We start from the raw sequence: 9,555 nt of genomic DNA on the forward strand, positions 1-9,555 counted from the left end.
GACTACTAGGACTAAATCTATGATTATTGAAACCGTGGGTCTAGCTCATAAAATAAGAGATTTTTTTTTCTTATTTTGATCGAATAGTAGGTTGTTAATAGTGGTGTCCACTATTAAATGAGTTTACAACTCTATTTAACTAGTGGTATTTTTGACTCTCGCCAACCGGGACAAGGATATCATAGATTAGTTAAAAACCTAAAGAAATAGAGATTTGATTGTTTTTGGTATTTTTTTCTCATATCTTACATATTTTTGGTATATGTTGTGCTATTTCTTAAAATTTGTGTGAATAGAAGTTTTATTGAGCAAATGTGATTGACCCATAGAAATACCACGGGGTCGCCTATCAGGACCTGGAACTGGGAAGGTGTCAGGAACCTTCCTCTTCTGATCACTAGGGCCAACACCCCTACCTGAACCCACAAATGGAGGACTTGGCCTCCTGAATTCCTTTCTGGCTACACTGTCACACCAGATCCTTTTCTCTGCATTCTCAACTGTGAGTGCCTTCTCCACCACCTATGCATAGGTAGTAACCCCTGCCACAATGGTGATACGTACATCTCGGGCTAACCTGGGTTGTAGCCCCTGCAAGAATATCTCTCTCCTGGTATCATCAGTGGGCACCAGCTCCATGATAAACTTTGCCAAACGATCAAACTTCAAGGCATACTCAGTGATTGATAAGCTTCCCTGAAGTAGCCTGATAAACTCCTCGGCCTTCGCCGCTCTAATAGCATCATTATAATATTTTTCATTGAATAGAGTCTGAAACTCTTCCCAACTCTGGGCATTTACATTCTTGGTCTCGGTAATCACTTCCCACCAAATCCGGGCATCCTCTCAAAACATATAAGTGGCACAAGCATCCCTCTCATTACTAGTTACCCTCATAAAATCAAGGATAGTGGTAATCATGCCCATCCACTGTTCAGCCTTGGCAGGATCTGCACTGCCCTCAAATACTGGAGGTTGTTGCTTCCTGAACCTTTCATAGAGAGGCTCCCATTTATTTCCAACCTCAGGCAGCTGCCCAGCTGCTGGCACCGACACAGGAGGTGCCTCTGATACACTAGCCACTGCGGGCACTTGCTGTTGTTTCAGGAGACGAATCTCTTCTCCCTGTTTTAATATTGTAGCCTGTAGATCACTGACTATCTGCTGCCAGTTTACAGGAGCTGGCTGTGGAATCTGTGACTGGTCATTCTCTTGACCCTGACTGTTATTATTATTCTAGCCCTAATCACTCTGGCCAGCTGAAGTGTCTGTCTGCCCTGGATTCATAATTCTATCACTGATACCTTGCTGAAATAATGATCAATACGGCCAGTCAGGTAGTAATAACTAAACCTTTTGCCGCCTTACGGTCCAAGAACAAGCAGACAATTATCACGTTCCACAGTCATACAATTATACAAGCAGATACATGTCTACAACATTCAGCACTCAGGATGTATCACATAATAGTTCCCAATCAATCATACTTATATGTTCCAGAAATTGCCAGTACTAATAAGCACACAGTTGCTGAGGATATAATATTTCAGGGCACGGGTTTAACATAGTGCCTCATGCATACAGATAAAGCATATATAATGTATTTAAGCAGTCATACATATAACTACATAAATAGTTACCAAGCCATGAGTCGAGCTAGACTTCAGTGATGTGTGTACATGCCCAGCCATCTACAGGAACCCTAACCTTGGCATTGCTCTGATACTAAGTTGTAACGCCTTGGTTACCCCAGAACAGTTACGGTAAACGGTGAACCGGAAATTTGACCCGCTACCCAAGTCCTTTGGTTAAAAACGTGCTCTAAATGTGATTAACAGGTTAAGGTGGAAAACCAATAAAAAGGAATGGATATTTTTTGTTACAAACTACTCTGCAGAGCTAATCAAAACATTTACAAGGTTTTCTCAGTACGAAATGGTCATTACTGTTTCAAATTTACAATCCCGCCGACCTAAGCGGCAAAAATAGGGTAAACACCCTAGTTCCTCTGAGAACGCCTTGCCCGTGGTGGTCAAGCGGCTACATATGTACACATCACCACCTAAGCTCTCCACTCAAGGCTGGGTGAGCTTTTGTTTCCCTTTACCTGCATCACATAGCACCCATGAGCCAAGGCCCAGCAAGAAAACACAATATATCATGATATAATATCAACAATGATCATAATAATCATTCAGGACTATCAGTCCAAAACAGATAGGTGACAGTCGCAAAAGTCACAAAAGTGGGTACAACCCCCATTAGCCATGTGACGATAGGGTCACTCGGGCTTAACTGATAAGTGAACCTTTCATAAGTTTGATCAGGATAGGTGTATGGTGTCTAGTCACCAACATAACCTTCCTCATGACCATAGAGTCATAACCCTGGAACATCGTTCCCTAGCCATGTGACAACAGTCACCGGGGCCTTATGCCCTGGCTCTGAGTAACTAGTCTTAGACTAGCCAAGCGCTTATAAGTTCATCGACCTTAGGATCGGTCCAGCATTAATGCCATAGATCCATTCAATGCTGATATCGATTATATCTAATCTTCATTTGGCTCGGCGTTCATAATGCTATGTGTTTACCGAGTTTTTCGGAAACGAATACAAACAGAATAATAAAAAGATAAGAACTGTAAAAGTGCTGAAATATAACTAAACAAACAGTGTTTTTACATGGTTCAGGCGTTAACAAGCCCTAGTCCACGAGTCGATGTTATTATACTTGGAAAGGACTACAGTAAGATGGCTGGTGTACAAGAACTTCACACACTCACAGTGTTTCTCTCGGGTTCTCTTGAAGAAGATGAAGCTAGAGAGATTTTTGTAGAGTTTTTGCTATGTGATCTGTTGGCCGTCCTTCTTCTTGTAAAATGAAGGGGTCTTTATAGCTAGGGTTTCAGATTAGGGTTTTTCTCTACGTACATGAGTCTTAATTACACCAGCCATAAATAGGGGATACAATTACTGTAGTAGCATGACTACAAGACTCTATGTGGGTATATTTACGTGAAAGTATGGGGAACACACAAAGTCAGCCGTCTTTTCCAAGTTTTCAGCGGAACAGTAGGCGAAAAGGTACCCTTAGGCGTGCTGGGATGTGTGCGGCTTTGACCTGACGGGCGTGTCAGGCGGGATCCTGTGTCAGGCGGATATCATTCCAAATATGCCTCCTCCAGGACTCGACCGTTTGGTTTTGTTACGTGCGAGGCACGGAACTGTTTCCGCGGAGACCACTCGAAGAGCTTCTCCTGGAAGGGGCTTCCCCGAAGGATACCCCTTCGGGAGTCCGGGAGAGTTGACGAGTTTCCGTGTTGTGTTTGCTTGGAAGAGTAATCCGGACACTAAACGGGAGAGGCGAAGCCTTTCTGTCCATCCGCGAGCTCTGGTCACCTACCGTGAAAGACATCGATAATTCTGCTTCCCCGAGTACATCAATCTAAACGCTATCCGGAAATCTGGATAACATTTATTTTGGTGCTTTCATTGAGAGCTGTAGGAAGTTGTTAGTCAGCTCTTTTTCTGTGTACGTTTTTTGTATTCACTTCGTGCTAAAGAGATGGTGACTACGAGAAAATCCGCTGTTGACAAAAATGCTACGGTCAACCCCGATACCGTGATGGAAGATGCGGTACAAAACGAACCCTTCGACTACCAAGGTGAAGGCCCGACGTCCCGCCAGAATCGGGTCAGTACTGAAGATACGACATACTTAGAAGACGAAGAAGAGTATGTCCAAGACAGTTATTACAAGGACGGCTGCTACTATGAGAAGGACCCAGAACTGGTCCAAGTAGCCGAAGAACTGGAGGTCACCAAAGCCAAGCTTGCTGAGCAGGAGCGCCTCTCCGAAAAAATGCAGCGCATGATGGAGCGCCTCCAAAGCAAGTTCGGAGACCTAGGCGACTCGGACGAGGACGCCTCTGTTTTAGGTGGTGCTGATGCCGCTATGCCGGATCCAGCCGCTGCTGGACCATCCAAAGCCGCCCCTAACAAGGGCAAAGAAAAAGTTGGAGAGCCTGTACGCGCTGACGCCCCTGCACCTCCTAAAGGCGTGAATCACCAGGCCGACTGCCCCCCCCCCCCCCCCGCGCGCGCAGAAGGTCTCTGGCGCTCCTAAGCCCAGACGTCCTTCAGCCCCAAGGGGGCATTCTGTGCCTAAAGGGCCCGGTGCTAAGGCACCCAGGCCTAGGGGAAGGGACAACCGCCCCAGTGATTCCGTCAACCAGGACGGTCGGGCTGCGAACTCGCACTCCGAAGATAGCTGGTCCACGGTGGACCTAAGAAGAAGGTTGGAGGCCAAGTATGAAAAGGCCAAAGGAGAAAAGGCCCGGCCTCGCGGAGATGACCTCCGAAATCATATTAATGACAAGCTCCGGGGACGTGACCTCCCGGAGAGTGATACGAAGAGGCTCGAGGAACAGATTGCTGCCTTGACCAAGCTGGTCCGGAAGCAAAGTGGGGCCCTGTCAGACTCTGAGGAGGAAGACCCGGAACCATGTATTCGGAGGATCGCGGAAACGTCCCTCCCGGATAACTTCAAAATGCCTCACATAGAATTATATGATGGGAGGACAGACCCGCGTACCCACCTAGCTAAATACAACAAAATGATGCAAGTGGCGCGTGTCAGTGAGGATGCCAAATGCATGTGCTTCTCACTCACCCTTACCAAGTCCGCGGAGGACTGGTGGAAAAGATTAGCTCCCGGATCAATCCACAGTTGGAAGGAGCTACAGTCCGCGTTTAGGAGGCAGTTCATTGCTGCCCGCGACCACGACATGGAGGTTGGTTCCTTAACCAACATCAAGCAGCAGCCCAATGAGAACCTCAAAGCCTTCATTCAGAGAATGATGGAAGCTGCTACAAAGACCAAGGTCAGCGATGACATGAAGCTGATCGCCCTTCAATCGGGCCTTACTGTCGGCTCCCTGCTATGGGGGGAAATGCAAAGGAGACGGGCAGAAACGCTGTCCGAATTCATGTCAAAAGCTCAGGGAATCATCAACCTTGAGGATGCCTACCAGCAGGCCTTTGGAGTTCCCCCGGCTCCAACGCCTTCCGTGACTGCGCCGAGCTTTGCTTCGCAAGCTCCCGCACCAGCCCTCACGCTTCCAGGAGCCCAATTCACTCCAAGTGTGTATGGGCCTTCTGCGTCTGCTCAGACGCCGAGTCAAACCCATTTCTCTGGGTATGGAGCTGTACAAACTGGATGTAGTATCGCTCCTGGCATGCCGCAGCCGCAAGCGGAAGGCCCATAATGAAATTTGAGCCAATCGCGGAGCAAACGAAGCGGAAGAAACTCCAACCGGGGAGACCATTCAAAGAAACCCCGGAAGGACTATGAGCCCAAGTTCACGGAATATACCAGTTTGATAGACTCGCGAGAGAATGTCTATCGGGCGACCTGTAATATGGTCAACTACAGGAAGCCCCCGAAAGTGTCTCACGGAGGAAGGCGTCCGTGAGACTCCAATAAGAGGTGTGAGTTCCACGGAGACGTGGGGCACACCACGAATGAGTGCCTTCAGCTGAAGGATGAGATCGAGTCCCTGGCAAGAGCGGGACACCTCGGTCAGTGGGTGAGGATACCCATTATCTATCCCGGACAGGGGGTAGTTCACGGAGCTGCATATTCCCCGGGACAGAGGGGGACCGCTAGCGCTCCTGGAGCCGGTCACCCCCAAGCTCCCGGGTCTCAGTTCCCAGCGCTTCCTGCTCCACCCGCTCCGGCGCCCATTGCTTTGTTTGCTCCAGGACCGGGCAACCCATATCCGCCCGGCCTTGCTCCGCCACCCGTTGACGGACACGTAGCCACCATTTCCGGAGGACCGCACCTTGCCGGAAGCACCCGCAACTCCCAGAAGAGGTACTTGAGGGAGTTCGAACACACCGGGGAGATGTGCGCCTTGGTTCAATCACCTGCTCAACGTCCCCGAATGATGGACCTTCCCATCACCTTCACGGAGGACGACGCTCGGCATGTGCACTTCCCCCACAACGATCCCCTCGTGGTGGAAGCCCAGATTGCAAATAAGAAGGTCTCACAGATCTTGGTCGATAACCGAAGCTCCGTAAACATCCTCTTCAAAGCGGCCTTCCATGCGATCGGATTAACCGAGACAGACCTGGCCCCATGCCCCATCCAGCTTCAAGGGTTCAATGGGGACGCACTCATGCCATTGGGAAAAATTCAACTTCCAGTCACCCTCAGAGGAGAAAGCGACGCTTGTGCCTTCAAGCACAACACATTTGTGGTGGTCGACTGCCCCACGGCGTATAATGCCATCTTAGGCCGACCGGTCCTAATCGATTGTGGGGCCATATCCTCGATACGCCACTTATGCTTGAAGTTTCCATGCGACGATGGGCGTATTGGCACCCTCCGAGGAGACCAACGAAGTGCACGGAGCTGTTATAACGTCTCCGTCCGATCCGTCTACACGGTCCAGGAGACGCTTGCTGCCGTTCCTTTGGCGGAAGAATTACCAGAAACTGGGGGGGCTCAGGAGGCATACTTTGACGAACTCGACCCAAGAGTGGGAATCGAGAAAGCAATAGAGCCGATGGAGGAAGTCGAAGAGGTGATCCTCAACCCGGGAGAACCCACCAAAGTCATTCAGGTGGGGAAAAACCTGCTGTCGGCCATTCGAGATAAGATCGTGGCCACTGTGAAGGATAATCAGGATATCCTGGCATGGTGCCACGCTGATATGACGGGGATTAATCCTAATGTTGCGTGCCACGCACTCAACATAGACCCGTTTGCAACTCCAATTCGCCAAAAGAGGAGGCCGTTAGACCCAGTGAGGGCCGAAGCCATCAAAGCTGAAGTGGACAAGTTGATGTCCATAGGCCTTCTCCAGGAGTCGCACTATCCCGTGTGGTTGGCCAACCCAGTTCTGGTCCTGAAACCCGATGGGTCCTGGAGAATGTGCATTGACTTCACGGACCTAAACAAGGCCTGCCCGAAAGATTGTTCCCTCTTCCGCGAATCGATCAGATGGTAGACGCTACTTCCGGGTACGAACTCTTATCCTTCATGGATGCGTACTCCGGATACAACCAGATCAAGATGCATGTCGCGGACCAGGAACACACCAGCTTCCTCACGGACAAGGGTGTCTACTGTTACGTGGTCATGCCTTTCGGTTTGAAGAATGCTGGGGCGACGTACCAGCATCTAGTAAACAGAATGTTCAAGGACCAACTGGGGAGGAACATGGAGGTATACGTGGACGACATGTTGGTAAAGTCCAAGACCTCCGAGGACCACAGTGACGACCTTGAGGAAGCTTTCGCCGTGATCCGAAAGTACGGGATGAAACTGAATCCAAAGAAATGTACTTTCGGGGTCTAGTCTGGGAAGTTCCTCGGTTTCATTGTCAGCTCCCGCGGAGTGGAAGCCAACCCTGAGAAAATAAAGGCGTTCATAGATATGCCTTCCCCCCGGAAACATAAGGATGTCCAGAGCGTTACCGGAAGGATAGCTGCTCTCAGCCGCTTCGTATCCAAGGCCACTGACAAGTGTATCCCCTTCTTCAATGTGTTGCGAGGAAACAAGAAGTTCGAGTGGACCCCCGAATGCGAAGCAGCCTTCCAACACCTCAAAGAACATTTAACCCGAGCTCCCATTCTCTCCAAACCTGTCGAAGGAGAGGCATTGTTCTTATACTTAGCTGTGACTGAGCACGCAGTGAGTGCCGCTCTCGTCCGGGAAGATGGCCGTATCCAGCTCCCTGTGTATTACGTAAGCAAGAGGTTATTGGACGCCGAGTCCAGATATTCAATGATCGAGAAGCTCTCCCTCTGCTTGCTAATTGCTTCACGGAAGCTGAGGCCATATTTCCATGCGCACACCATCAAAGTACTCACCAACCACCCTCTCCGACAAGTCTTGCAGAAGCCCGAGTCTTCTGGCAGATTGCTTAAGTGGGCCATGGAACTGAGCCAGTTCGACGTCCACTACCAACCACGTGTTTCCATAAAAGGTCAAGCTCTCGCGGACTTTATTGTGGAATGCTCGGGAATGAATGACCTCCCGGAAGATCCTGTCCCGGAACTTCCCACATGGAAGGTCTATGTAGATGGAGCCTCAAATGAAAAAGGAGCTGGAGCAGGGGTCATCCTAATATCTCCCCAAGGGCATCAGCTCCAGAGCGCCATCCATTTCGCGTTCCCAGCATCCAACAACGAGGCAGAACACGAAGCCATGTTAGCTGGATTACGACTGGCCAGAGAAGTCGGAGCCCAAAAAATCGAAGTATACAGCGACTCCCTACTTGTGGTAAACCAAATATCCAGGGAATACCAGACGAAAGGCGAAAGAATGGCTGCCTACGTGTCTCTCTCCCGCGACCTACTGCAGCATTTCAAAGGCTACCAAATCCGCCAGGTCCCCCGGGACCAGAACTCACTCGCGGACACGCTGGCCTAGCTTGCAACGGACCCGGAGATCGAACAATATGGCCTGGTGCCCATCGGGCACTTAGAAGCACCCACTACTGAGACACAGAGGGTAAATGCCTTCATCGACCATTCCCATTCCTGGATAGGACCCATCCTCAGATTTCTCACCACCGGAGAGCTCCCCACTGATAAAGCTGACGCAAGGAAGCTCCAATATCAAGCTCCCCGATACGTGGTTATGGATGGAAAGCTTTACCGAAGGGGGTTGTCCATACCCTTCCTTAGGTGTGTTGCCGGAACCGAAGTCAGCACCATCATCCATGAGGTTCACGGAGGCTTCTGCGGCGATCATACCTCCGGGCTGAGCCTCTCCAAAAAGATCCTTCGACAAGGATACTTCTGGCCCACCATGAAGAAGGATTGTGTGGATTATGTCAGGAAATGTGAGCAGTGCCAGAGGTACGCCAAGGTTCCGAGAGCGCCGCCTACAGAAATTACCCTAATGACCAGCCCCTGGCCGTTCGCCGTTTGGGGCATTGACCTAGTAGGTTCCCTCCCAACTGGAAAGGGTGGAATGAAGTATGCCATAGTCGCCGTAGACTACTTCACCAAATGGGCAGAAGCTGAACCTATGAACACGGTCACATCTAAAAAAGCACTGGACTTTGTAATCAGGAATATAGTGTGTCGTTTTGGGCTTCCACGAAAAATTGTGTCCGACACTTCACGAACTTCTGTGCTTCGCATGGAATTATCAAAAGCTTTTCCACAGTCGCCAGACCCCAGGCTAATGGGCAAGTGGAGGCTGTAAACAAAATATTAAAGACCACGTTGAAGAAAAAACTCCAAGCCTGCAAGGCTCACTGGCCGGAAGAACTTCCGCGAGTACTTTGGGCCTATCGCACAACAGAGAGAACTTCGACGGGGCACACGCCTTATTCCATGACCTTCGGTTGCGAGGCCGTCATCCCAGTAGAAACTATAATCCCCTCACACAGGCAAGATACCTACGACCCTACCCGGAACCATGCCCTTCTCCAGGAGTCCTTGGACATGATCGAAGAGCTCCGGGAGCAGTCGCAGGTCCAACTAAAAATGTACCAAGGCAAGATAGCCCGACACTTTAACACGAAAGTCAAG

The sequence above is a fragment of the Humulus lupulus genome, chromosome 5 (assembly GCF_963169125.1).
Source record: "Humulus lupulus chromosome 5, drHumLupu1.1, whole genome shotgun sequence".
Lineage (NCBI taxonomy): Eukaryota > Viridiplantae > Streptophyta > Magnoliopsida > Rosales > Cannabaceae > Humulus > Humulus lupulus.